We start from the raw sequence: 13790 nt of genomic DNA, 5'->3' as shown, positions 1-13790 counted from the left end.
GTCAGCCATCGCACCTGAGTGAGTGAAATCCCTACAGTGGTTAAAGGTTAAAAGGTTCCAGGGGGCCGAATACTTTCGAAAGGCACTGTATATATACAGTACAGACCAAAAGTTTGGACACACCATCTCATTTAAAGATTTTTCTGTATTTTCATGACTATGAAAATTGTAAATTCACACTGAAGGCATCAAAACTATGAATTAACACATGTGGAACTATATACTTAACAAAAAAGTGTGAAACAACTGACATTATGTCTTATATTCTAGGTCCTTCAAAGTAGCCACCTTTTGCTTTGATGACTGCTTTGCACAGTCTTGGCATTCTCTTTATGGCATTTATATAATTCCAGATGTTTTAATTCATAGTTTTGATGCCTTCAGTGTGAATGTACAGTTTTCATAGTCCTGAAAATACAGAAAAATCTTTAAATGAGAAGGTGTGTCCAAACTTTTGGTCTGTACTGTATATGTACACTCACCGGCCACTTTATTAGGTACACCATGCTAGTAATGGGTTGGACCCCCTTTTGCCTTCAGAACTGCCTCAATTCTTCGTGGCATAGATTCAACAAGGTGCTGGAAGCATTCCTCAGAGATTTTGGTCCATATTGACATGATGGCATCACACAGTTGCCGCAGATTTGTCGGCTGCACATCCCAAAGATGCTCCATACAAGGCAGGATGGATCCATGCTTTCATGTTGTTTACGCCAAATTCTGACCCTACCATCCGAATGTCGCAGCAGAAATCGAGACTCATCAGACCAAGCAACGTTTTTCCAATCTTCTACTGTCCAATTTCGATGAGCTTGTACAAATTGTAGCCTCAGTTTCCTGTTCTTAGCTGAAAGGAGTGGTACCCGGTGTGGTCTTCTGCTGCTGTAGCCCATCTGCCTCAAAGTTCGACGCACTGTGCGTTCAGAGATGCTCTTAGGCCTACCTTGGTTGTAACGGGTGGCGATATGAGTCACTGTTGCCTTTCTATCAGCTCGAACCAGTCTGCCCATTCTCCTCTGACCTCTGGCATCAACAAGGCATTTCCGCCCACAGAACTGCCGCTCACTGGATTTTTTTTCTTTTTCGGACCATTCTCTGTAAACCCTAGAGATGGTTGTGCGTGAAAATCCCAGTAGATCAGCAGTTTCTGAAATACTCAGACCAGCCCTTCTGGCACCAACAACCATGCCACGTTCAAAGGCACTCAAATCACCTTTCTTCCCCATACTGATGCTCGGTTTGAACTGCAGGAGATTGTCTTGACCATGTCTACATGCCTAAATGCACTGAGTTGCCGCCATGTGATTGGCTGATTAGAAATTAAGTGTTAACAAGAAGTTGGACAGGTGTACCTAATAAAGTGGCCGGTGAGTGTATATATATATATATATATATATATATATATATATATATATATATATATATATATATCATTGACATCTAAATATCTATCTATTCTATGTGTATATATCTATTCTATTTATTCTATTCTAACCTGTCACGCTGTTTGTTGGGTCCAGGAGAAAAATATTTGGCTTTCCCATTGACTTACTTTGGATCCATTATTCGGTACAAATGCAGGGATATTAGAAATTTGTGCCGATTTTCCAGAATCTAAATATTTCACTGTTCGCTCATCACTATATATGGTCATGATGGGGTGGTATTTGTTCCCTTCATGTGGTTCATTATTGGTATATTAGTTACATTTTTACAAAGGTTGAAAAACAATCTAGGTCCATCAAATTCAGCCGTTCTCCACCAGTTGTACATTTTTTGTCCATAATTTAACTATAACCAGCAATGTTATGTGTATTGAGCAAATCGTCCAGCCCTTTTTTATAAGCTGTTATAGTGTCGGCCATTACTACCTCCTGTGGTCGGCATTCCACATTGTGACTGCTCTAACTGTAAAGAACCCTTTCCTATTTAGCTGCCGGAATCAGCTTTCTTCCACCCTGTAATGAGTGCCTCCTAGTCCTTAGTATGGTCCTTGGAAGGAACAAGTCATGTGCCAGTCCTTTGTATTGACCACACATATATTTATACATATATAGTCTTTTTTCTAAACTAAACAACCCAACTTTTCCAACCTCTCATCATATGAGTGGCCTCCATTCCTTGTAATAATCTAGTAGCCGCCTTTGACTTGACTCTAATTTCTGAATATCCTTTTTAAAATGTTTAGCCCAAAACTGGATCCCGTATTCTAGATTTGGTATAGTGGACTTGCCCAGTAACCGTATGGTGGTATTTGGTAACTGTATGTCTGCTATTGAGAGAATTATTACTTAGAAAACACGGCAATAAGACCATTTTCTATCAGATTTATACATTTTATCTGTAGTCTTTTTTTTAACGCGGTGGAAGAGCAAACACATTTGTCTTTATAGGATCAAGAACGCTTCTACAGCTCACATGTCTGAGAAACATGCTGGTGAGGACCCTCTTCCACATTTTGCACTGCGGCCCAAAAACACCATATGTGCCTTTCAATTTTTACCAACCTAAACCACCTGAATCAGGTATGATCTGCCCTAGGACATCAGGGATAATACCCCATAGCGTGCTAGATATTAGATATTATTAACCCTTCAATGTCTCTACGCTACAAAAAGGGAAAACCATCTTATCAGGCATTCTTGGCAAATAGAAGTGGGGGACCAATACATTTGGACACCACCCAACCCCTCGCTCAGTTTTCATTGTGTCCTACATTGCTGACAATTTCTCTTATGGGTACGCAGATTTTTCCATAAACTTGAATTAGATGCTGAAAAGCCATAGGTAAATAATGTTTTACAGTGGAAACACATCAAAATCACATGTGATCCACACCTAAGTGTATCAATAAAGTTTTATCAAAGAAAAAAAAACAGGATGCATCAAAAACAAAGCAGCTTTATTTAAATCATGACGCACCAAAAAAAGAGACAAAAACTGCAGCGTCAAAAGCATGAAAAAAACGCAATGAAAAACCACAAGTATCTTAATTTAAATAACAGGTGCACAAATGGTGCGGAAATTCTGCAGCGTCAAAAATCTCATCATGGGAACGTAGCCTTAGATGTTTATTAACTTTGACCACTTTTTGGGACACACAGCCTTTATGAAGCAATATTTCTGCTGCTGCCATAATAAACAGGTACATTCTTACTCTATCATGCAGAGGTTCTTGTTTGTGGTTTATGGACTGCTGAACAAGAGGAGGAAAAAAAGGAGAACAGGACTCGGAGAATTTCCACTGGCTGCTGGGATCCGTCATCGTACTTCTGCTGAGCTGAAGAGATAATAGAAAAAGCACTCGGGAAAGAAGCGAACAATCAAAAGGCGAGAAAGGAAGAACATGGTGAGAAATCCATCACATAGTTGATAGAAGGCGGATTTCTATATCACTAATTTGGGAATAGTATGCTGCATATCACTTCTGGCCCTTGGGATGAACTCAAGCCAGCAATCTATCCGTTTTCACAACATGCATATAAAACAATGAAGACTGGATAAATATAACCAGAAATTCATTGTGGAGTTCGATGAGATGACTGAAATCAAACCATGCAAAAAAAACAACTAAAAACAAATAATAATGAATTTAGCACCAATGGGAGCTGTATAAATCCTGATGCTGTGTGCTCCCTCTAGTGGTGGTTTCAGGAATGTAGAGTTTTACATTTTAAAGGGAACCTGTCACCCCTAAAATCAAAGATGAGCTAAGCCCACCATCATCAGGGGCTTATCTACAGCATTCTGGAATGCTGTAGATAAGCCCCCGATGTATCCTGAAAGATGAGAAAAAGAGGTTAGATTATACTCACCTGAGGGCAGTCCGATCCGATGGGCGTTGTGGTCCGGGGCCTCCCATCTTCTTACGATGACGTCCTCTTCTTGCCTTCACGTTGCGGCTCCGGCGCAGGCGTACTTTGTCTGCCCTGTTGTGCGCAGGCCCCGGGAAAGGTGAGAGAGGCCCAGCACCTGCGCACTGCAGTACTTTGGTCTCCCCTCAACAGGGCAGACAAAGTACGCCTGCGCCAGAGCCGCAGCATGAAGACAAGAAGAGGACGTCATCCTATGAAGATGGTAGGCCCCGGACCGCGACGCCTATCTGACTGGACCGCAGCGGGAACGCCCCTGGGAGGTTATAATATAACCTCTTTTTCTCATCTTTCAGGTTACATTGGGGGCTTATCGAAGATGAGCTAAGCCCCTGATGCCGATGGGCTTAGCTCATCTTCGATTTTGGGGGTGACAGGTTCGCTTTAAAAGGAACCTGTCACTTCATTTTTTTTTACTGCTCTAATCCACTAGCATAGTGTTATACTGCTTTGCTTTCTAATTGCTGCCTTAATATGTTCTTGTGTAACTGGTGCATTCTAGCTTTCAGTTGTAGAATATTAAAATCAAATAGGGCTAATTATCCTCAAGGCTGTGGGGTTAGCTGTGGCAGCACCCAGTGCAAGAGCAGTGGAGCAACGTTTACTGGCCCGAGCCTCAGCTACCCTCCGCATATGGCCGTTGCGCTGGATGCCACGGCAGCTGACCTATATTGATGTATCCCAGTGTGTAGGACATCATTTAAGCTCCCTGACGACTCTTGGAGCACACAGGACCACAGGTTATACTTGTTTGCAGTCTTTTGCCCTGCCACTATGATATTACACAGTGTTGGTAATTTAAAGCTTAGCAGTGAAGCGAACATGTATGTAACTGATTTGTAATATTAAATCACATTTTATGTTGTCCTCCATAGGATTACTCTGTCTCGGAATTGATGCTATTAATTAGTTTTCTAATTATTAAATTCAATAATTGTTTTATTTTATCAGACGTCATGAACCTTTTGCTTTTTCTTGATGGTATCTTCAGGACATCAATTAAGCCAGAAAGGGCATGGCACCCGAACAGCCCCACCCACATGACTCTTGAAGTGCAATTCAGGGGCGGACACAATTCAGACAGCTTGGAGCCCCTGTGCAGGAAATATGCCTGGCCCCCCCTCCTTTTAAGGCGACATATATGTATAGCCACACACACATACATGTATATATTACATAGTCTCCTTTATTATGTATATTGCTGTCCCTTATTTTACAGTGCCCTCTCTTGTTATGTACAGCACCATCCCTTACATATTGGATTTTATAGAGTCCTGTTTTTTATCACATACCATCCTGTCTTGTTAGCTGTATAATGCAATAATGGCTGATGGAGCATGGGAAAGCTTTTCTAAAAGAGGAGCTGATGGACTGGTAGTCTGGTCACTGGCTCCTCCATCAGTAGTCATTTTATATCGAACAAGTGAGGGGACTACGTAATAAAAGAAGGTGCTGTGAATAACAAAAATAACAAGAATACACTATGTAAGAGACAGCACTGTACAAAAAAGCAGAGGAAGCTATATAATAAGTGAGGGCATCATATATAACTACTGTAGAGAGTATGGCACATAATAAGGGACGGTGTTATGCATAACAAAAGGAAACTGTAACTAAGGATGGTGTTATACATAATAAGTGAGTACAGTATACACTAAGGGACTGTGCTATACATAAGTGAGTACACTATATACTAAGGGACTGTGCTATACATAATAAGTGAGTACACTTCATACTAAGGGACTGTGTTAGACATAATAATCGATAATCCCATTATTGCCCTCCCCACCACCCCATCATTGTCTTTTCCACTGCCATCATCATTGTCTTCTCCCCCAAAACCCCCATCATTGCCCATTCCATGACTTCCATCATTTCCTCCTCCCCCACCATCCCCACCATTGCCCTTTCCACCACCACCATCATTGTCTTTTCCCCCGCCACCCCCATCATTGCCCATTACACCGCCTCCATCATTTCCTCCTCCCCACCACCACCATTATTGCCCATTCACCACCTACATCATTTCCTCCTCCCCATCACCCCCATTATTGTCCTTTCCACCACCCCATCATTGCTTTCTCGAGCACCACCCCTATCATTGCCCTCTCCGTCAACCCAATCATTGCCTTCTGCCCCATCACCCCATCATTGCCCTCTCTGTCAACCCAATCATTGCCTTCTGCCCCATCATTGCCCTCTCCTCCACCTACACACACACACAGACGCACACAGCACCATTCACCTCTCTGCATACACACACACCTCTCCTCTGCGCACGGTATGCTGAAGCCGCACCATCGCTGGCAGCTTCTTGTCTCGCACAGCTGCGGCACTGAATGATGATGCATTCCCTGCAGTTCCGCTCCACTGCCATTTTCTCTTGCAGGCAGCGGAGCAGCAGGGATTGCTCCCTGCCCACCGCACATGAGGGTAATCTGGCCAGGGGCCCCCCGGAGCCTCGGGGCTAGATAAACTGGCCAGATTGCCCTCAATATTAGCCGCCCTGCAGGGGCCCCCTGGAGCTTCACGGGCCCCGGTGCGGCCACACGGGTTGAACAGGTGGTATGTCCACCCCTGGTGCAATTAACACATAGCACATGCACTAGTATACATTTTTTTACGCAATTCTTTGGAGGAGAGCACTGATTACCCATTGATGGTCTTGTATACTGAAAATGTACTTTATATTTACATAAAATTGTATTTTTTCCCATTAAAGTAGTGGACAACCAAACCTGTGCCAATGCTCCACTCTCATCCCTATGTCCACTGCCTGTCTCATGATATAATGTCTCGTGACATCAGCAGCTGCTAATCAGCTGCAGCCTTCACATTTTTGTCAGTGTTTCTTCAGCTCAGACATAAAGGTGAATACTGCAGCCAATCAGCCTCCGCTGATTGACTGCAGCAGTCAAGTGACAATGTTTATGTTAGTAGAGCGGCCTGGGAAACAGCAAAGCAGCGGAAGGTAAATAGAGTTTTTTACAGTATGCAGCACCCTGGGGACATTTATAAGGGATTGGACAGACAACCCCTTTCCTCAGGGCTGTGGAGTTGGAGTCGTGGAGTCGGAGCCCATTTTGGGGGAGTCGGAGTCGGTGTCATGGAAATTGAGGAGTCGGAAGTTTTGCTTACTGACACCACAGCCCTTTTCTATATATCATACCGGGAATAGCTGTCTCAAGCTCTAATTGCGTAAATCATGGAGCCTTATTTAAATACATTAACTTCAATTATACATGCAGGTCAACGAAGCAAAGCACAAATTACAGCCGGTTTTGCATGATCCCTTGCTATGCTTTCCACCTGACCTGTAAAACACTGGTCCTGAACAACAGAAAGCAAGCAAGGTCATCTGAAACACCTGGCTATAGAGATGTGTGTGCAGATCTGTAGTGGCGTGTGATGTCAGCAATGTGTACAGCTCGGACTATCCCCGGTGTATGCTTCGAGATTAAATCGGCCTCATTAGCTTTATTTTCAGCACAGTCCAGAAAGAGAGAAGAATTCAACATCTTCTAGAAATATTTCCTGATACATTCTATCGAGTATCTATGGAAAACCGTCAATGCACCGCAGAGCGGAAAAGAGGAAGTGAGAATAGCAGACACGGGAAGGATCTGATCTCGGGATCTGGTAAACAAATCTCTCCCTAGCAAGCACTTTCATGTCGTCTCAGAAGAACCGGAGGGGAAATAGTTTTCTATTTCTCTGATTTCCTCTGGTGAAATCATTAGTAACGCTCAGTTCATCTCATGAGTTTGGAAGTGCCAGATGCCACCAATTAAATGCATTTGTCACACTCTAAATTATTAGACATTTCTTCAAAGCACGAACAGTGAGAAAGGAAGAAATGATCCTAAATACCTTAAGATGATTGTGCCAATCCTCATAAGCCTTTTACTAGAAATAATATTCCCGTACAAATCTTGGCACAGCGCTCAGGCCACATTTCATTATTTTCTAACTAAGAGAAACATGAAAAGACAAAATAATGATAGTAATGGAAAAAAAGATAACTCTAATAATAACAATAGTAATAGAATGATGAAGTGTTATTCTTTTTTTTAGGAATATGTTGATTTTTTTCTCCCACTAAACCATGTTAATTAAAGGGAAAGGTACCTTCAAGCGGCTTGCCTGCTTTAAGCATATTTTTTTTTAGAAGAGCCCCCCAAAGAACACATTTCTCACATGCTATCACACCGATGGGGTCCCTAGCACCAGCTGTAATCTGCTTAGTACTCTGCACAATCTAGCCTTCTGCGCCCCCAGAGGGGAAATGAAGCATTACATTGTACTTGGGTAAATCTTTGTGCAAGGTCCTCCAGAGAGAGAAATGCTCTTTGTAGCTACTCTCTGCTTTCACTAAAAGGATCTTTTATTTTTCAGAAATGCTGTTGCTTTTGTCCAGACTTGTCCATGGGTGCATTGTGGGATTGCAGCTATACTTCACTCACTTAAAGAGAATCTGCCAGCAGGTTCTTGCTTTGTAACCTGAGAAAAGGATAATGTAGGGTAAAAGAACCTGATTCCAGGGCTGTATCACACTTAGTGGGCTTCTTGATGCTGTTTTGATAAAATCAAGTAGGTTGTCGTCCTTTAGGACTTCCAGTTGATCACCGTCCATCTTGAATGAGTGCAGGTCGTATCTGGCAGCAGTCAATATCTTTGTCTTCTTTGTGTTGAGTATCAGTCCCATTTTGACCTTTCCATCTTGACACTCCATAATAAGTCCTTCATTCCATCTACTCTTCTTAAGGTATGTGCACACGTCCGGATTTCTTGCAGAAATTTCCTGAAGAAAACTGGAAATTTTCTGCAAGAAATCCGCATTTTTTTTTTGCGTTTTTCTTCCTTTTTTTTCGCGGTTTTTTTAGCATTCTGCAAGCGTAATTAGCTTGCAGAATGCTAAAGTTTTCCAAGCGATCTGTAGCATCGCTTGGAAAACTGACTGACAAGTTGGTCACACTTGTCAAACATACTGTTTGACAAGTGTGACCAACTTTTTACTATTGATGCTGCTTATGCAGCATCTATAGTAAAAGATAGAATGTTTAAAAATAATAAAAAAAATAAAAAAAATGCTTATACTCACCTGCAGACAGCTGATCTCCTCAGCGGCATCCGTTCCTATAGATGATGTGTGTGTGCAGGACCTTCGATGACGTCGCGGTCACGTGAGCGGTCACATGACCGGTCTCGCGACCAATCACAGGACCGCGACGTCATCGCAGGTCCTTCACCGCACACCAGCTATAGGAACCGAAGCGGCAGCATGCACCTGAGAGGCGGGAAGACATCGAAGGTGAGTATATCACTATTTTTTATTTTAATTCTTTTTTTTTGACCAATTATATGGTGCCCAGTCCGTGGAGGAGAGTCTCCTCTCCTCCACCCTGGGTACCAACCGCACATAATCTGCTTACTTCCCACATGGTGTGCACAGCCCCGTGCGGAAAGTATACAGATCAATGCATTCCTAGGTGTGCGGAATCCCCGCAATTCCGCATTTTTAATGAACATGTTGCTTTTTTTTCCGCGATGCGATTTTTTTGCGGAAAAAAATGCAACATTTGCACAAGAAATGCGGAATACACTGTAAATAATAGGAGGCATATGTTAGCGTTTTTTTCGCGTTTTTATCACGTTTTTATAGCGAAAAAAAGTGAAAAAAACGCGAAAAATACTGAACGTGTGCACATGGCCTTACTGTCAATAATGTATCTTCTGCGTATTTAAGATTGTTGATGATTCGTCCAGCAATTTCTATTCCTTCTTTTTCGCAAGTCTAGCCTTCGTTATCTACAGCTATTAGACCACATGGCCGGTTCTGCTACATCACAGTAAATAAACCTTGGATCGTGTACTTACTTTTCTGCTATTGTACCTCATACCTGACTCTACTGGATGATGTAGGATAGCCTAGTAACAACATGGAAAATCCCATGTAGCATTAGGTAATACATAGTGACATAGTGATCATCACGCTTGTTATTACTAAGTATTATTAATTTGGACATCCTATAGAAAAGACAGCATTAGATTCCGAAATGTAATATAACCGAAGGAGAGTTTAATTAGAAAAATGTCATCCTCTTTATAGAGACAGTCAGTTAAATTGCAGCCTGGGTGTAAGAAAAGGTCTACTGTATAATCCTGCGCAACGTCTTATTGTAGGATGGAAGTCGATACAATTCTATTCGGAAAGATTAGACTTTTAATCATCATTGGACTAGCTGAGCCTTCAGTGTCTTAGAAAATGACCCGATATATTAATTTGCCATAAAGAGATTTTGACTGTAAGGAAACTTTCTATCAATTATCCTCTCCACCAGTGTTATATATACCGTATATCCTGATAAAAATGACATCACAATGTAATTATATTAGGAGTGGTGATTTGTGCCTTGAATTATTAAGACGTTGGAATTCCATCTAGTCCATGTAAGGATGTCTCTGAAAAGTCAGACTTGCATGCAGTTTTATATTACAGGGATTGGCCACTACATTTTTATTGATGGCCTCTGGGGACAATAATCATGTAGGCCCAGGGTTTGGGAGATCTCTCCAGCGACTAGGAGGAGAGAAAAGAGAGAGAGTAGGTGGTGCAATGATTTGTATTAACGTTTTGAGTGCTGTATGGTGGTTGTGGATGGTTTGGAGTGAGTGAGAAATGTCAGAGCCTCAAAGTTATACATGGGACAGGGGAGAAGAGAGGGCTGATGTGGAGAGAGTGCACAGAATGTGTAGAAGGGCGAGAGAGGTGAGAAAGCAGAAGTTAAAACTTACAACTGACCAAGAAGCATGTTCGTTTGAATGTCTGGTGCAGCTTACCTGTTTCCTGCCCTGTCCAACCGCCATGTATATCTGCAGATGCACATTAAGGCTATGTGCACACATAGGAAGGGTCCTCAGTGGGTTCTCCCGCAGCGGATTTGATAAATCTGCAGGGCAGAACCGCTGCAGTTATCCCTGCAGATTTATGACGGTTTGTCTTGCGGTTTCCGCTGCAGGTTTACTCTTGCACTTGTTTTACTATTGATGCTGCATAGGCAGCATCAATAGTAATGTTAAAAATAATTTAAAAAATGGTTATACTCACCCTCCGACATCCCGATCCCCTCGGCGCTGCACGCGGCGGTCCGGTTCCAAAGATGCTATGTGAGAAGAACCTTCGTGACGTCACGGTCATGCGACCGCAACATCATCGCAGGCCCTGCTCGCATAGCAACCCTGCGACCGGATGGACGCGTGCAGCGCTGAGAGGCGGGAAGACTTCAGGGGCCATCAGAAGGTGAGTATATCATTATTTTTTATTTTAATTCTTTTTTTTTTTACGCAAATATGGTTCCCAGGGCCTGGAGGAGAGTCTCCTCTCCTCCACCCCGGGTACCATCCGCACATGACCTGCTTACTTCTCGCATGGTGGGCATAGCCCCATGCGGGAAGTAAGTGGATCAATGCATTCCTAAGAGTGCAGAATCGCCACGATTCCGCACAAAGACGTGACATGCTGCGGATTGTAAACCGCTGCGTTCCCGCGCTTTTTTTCCGCAGCATGTGCACAGCGTTTTCGGTTTCCCATAGGTTTACATTGAACTGTAAACTCATGGGTAACTGCTGCAGACCCGCAGCTGCAGAAATGCTGCGGATCCGCAGCAAAATCCACAACGTGTGCACATACCCTAAAAGCATTGTACTTAAAATGTATTGCACACATGACCCAGAGCATGGCTCTCCTTAGCCAGATCTGAATACATAGGAGCTGTATGCTAGGGTCTAGCACCAATTGGCATCATTGAAAAATTAAGCAATTAGCACAAGACCAGAGCCGGAATTACTATGCAAGACAAGCAACCCCATGTTAAACAGAGAGACCATAAAACAGCAGTGAAAGAGATAACTTTGAACATAAAAAAAAACAAAAAACAACCACACAGGAATAATGGATAAATAAAAAAACAAAAATCTTGCAAAATGGTATGATGATGTTCACACATAGCAGATAAGACACACAAGCAGAAGGATGGATAAATACCTGTGTGAAGAGAAGAAAGATGAGTATTAGCTTCATGCCATGTATAACTGCACATACACTTTAAAAGTATTGCACTTAAAATGTATTGCACTGTGATGTACAGTACTGTATATACCCCAGCAATTCCTGTGATGTGCAGTACATGCCCCAGCATCTCCTGTGGTGTGCATGCCTCAGCGTTTCCTGTGATGTATATGCTCCCAGCGTCTCCTGTGGTGTGCATGCCTCAGCGTTTCCTGTGATGTATATGCTCCCAGCATCTCCTGTGGTGTGCATGCCTCAGCGTTTCCTGTGATGTATATGCTCCCAGCGTCTCCTGTGGTGTATATGCTCCCAGCGTCTCCTGTGATGTATATCCTCCCAGCATCTCCTGTGATGTTTATGCTCCCAGCTTCTCCTGTGATGTATATGCTCCCAGCATCTCCTGTGATGTTTATGCTCCCAGCATCTCCTGTGATGTTTATGCTCCCAGCATCTCCTGTGATGTATATGCTCCCAGCGTCTCCTGTGATGTATATGCTCCCAGCGTCTCCTGTGATGTATATGCTCCCAGCATCTCCTGTGATGTATATGCTCCCAGCGTCTCCTGTGATGTATATGCTCTCAGCGTTTCCTGTGATGTATATGCTCCCAGCGTCTCCTGTGGTGTGCATGCCTCAGCGTTTCCTGTGATGTATATGCTCCCAGCGTCTCCTGTGATGTATATGCTCCCAGCATCTCCTGTGATGTTTATGCTCCCAGCATCTCCTGTGATGTATATGCTCCCAGCGTCTCCCGTGATGTTTGTGCTCTCAGTGTCTCCTGTGATGTTTATATGTGAGGCGACCAGGGTGGTAGTTGTGGAGAGGTGCTGTGGTGATCCCACTCCCTGGCACCTCACAAAGGTAACACAATGTCCCTTCTGCCGTATGTGCAACGTGCGCAGTAGAACACTCACATTAATTGGCTGATTCCTCTCTGCTTCTGTCATTCCAGTTCCAGATTCACACGTCTCACAAACAACTCCAGACTCTGTCCATTCTTAACAGTTCAACTTTACTTATCAACAGGGTTTCCATTATAGATGCGGCACAGTGCATACACAGTGACATTCCTGGAGCTTTCCCTGTATTCCCGGCAATCTTTTCTTTTCCTGGCAATCTCTGCCTCCCTGGACAATACATGTCCCATCCTGGCAATCGCTGCCTCGCTGAACAATCTCTGTCCCGTCCTGGCAATCTCTGCCCCTTCTATGACATCCGTGCCTTTAGGTCCACCAGCTTCCTCCCATTCCCCTTGTCCGGTTTCAGAAGGAAAAGGTAAAAGGCTCGCCATCTCAGCTCTGCCTAATCCCAGCCATAGACTCTGGATCCTCCTTGGAATGGTTACCATTTAAGATAGTGACCGCCTACATGCCACTCAGCTTGGGGTCCCTTCTTGCCTAAGCAACTTCACCTCCAGGGCTATCTGTCTGTGTTCTTTCACTGCTGCATCACTACTCCCCACTAACCAGAAAGTACCTTCACTATATCCCATTGTTCTGTACTACACCTATCTGTAACTCCTCTCATACTGAAGAACTCCCTTATGCTGACTGTACTTATCCTAACACTCTCATTCCTTTCTCTATGGTGTCCCACTATTCTATGCCAACTATTGTACAATGCTGTCCCTAATCCTTTACACAACATATGTCAAGTACATACACATTACAGCAACATTACATGAATACATAAACAGTCATAAACACTATGGAACCGAACACATTCAATGTGAATATTGTTCAAAGATGGGGAGGCATATGACAGCCTTTGTCACCTCCTTACACTCCTCCCTCCTAAAATATGGTCATCCCTGACCATGACGGCACCTGTAAAACACCAATTTGTCAGATT

At 43.3% G+C, this 13790-nt stretch overlaps 1 protein-coding gene and 1 long non-coding RNA gene across 3 annotated transcripts in view; one reads left to right on the top strand and one right to left on the bottom strand.

The window, feature by feature from the left end:
• Window positions 1–13790, top strand: part of MTUS2 (microtubule associated scaffold protein 2) — an 866587-nt gene that overhangs the window by 129097 nt on the left and 723700 nt on the right. The window lies entirely within an intron of this gene.
• On the bottom strand, window positions 2930–11805 carry LOC143818547 (uncharacterized). Its single transcript, XR_013224599.1, has 4 exons — window positions 10504–11805; window positions 9750–10402; window positions 7743–7842; window positions 2930–3280 (listed from the first exon to the last, which is right to left on the bottom strand). It is a non-coding gene; the product is annotated as an uncharacterized LOC143818547 (long non-coding RNA).

Source organism: Ranitomeya variabilis, chromosome 3 (assembly GCF_051348905.1).
Source record: "Ranitomeya variabilis isolate aRanVar5 chromosome 3, aRanVar5.hap1, whole genome shotgun sequence".
NCBI lineage: Eukaryota > Metazoa > Chordata > Amphibia > Anura > Dendrobatidae > Ranitomeya > Ranitomeya variabilis.
This window is presented reverse-complemented; position numbering and strand designations above follow the sequence as displayed.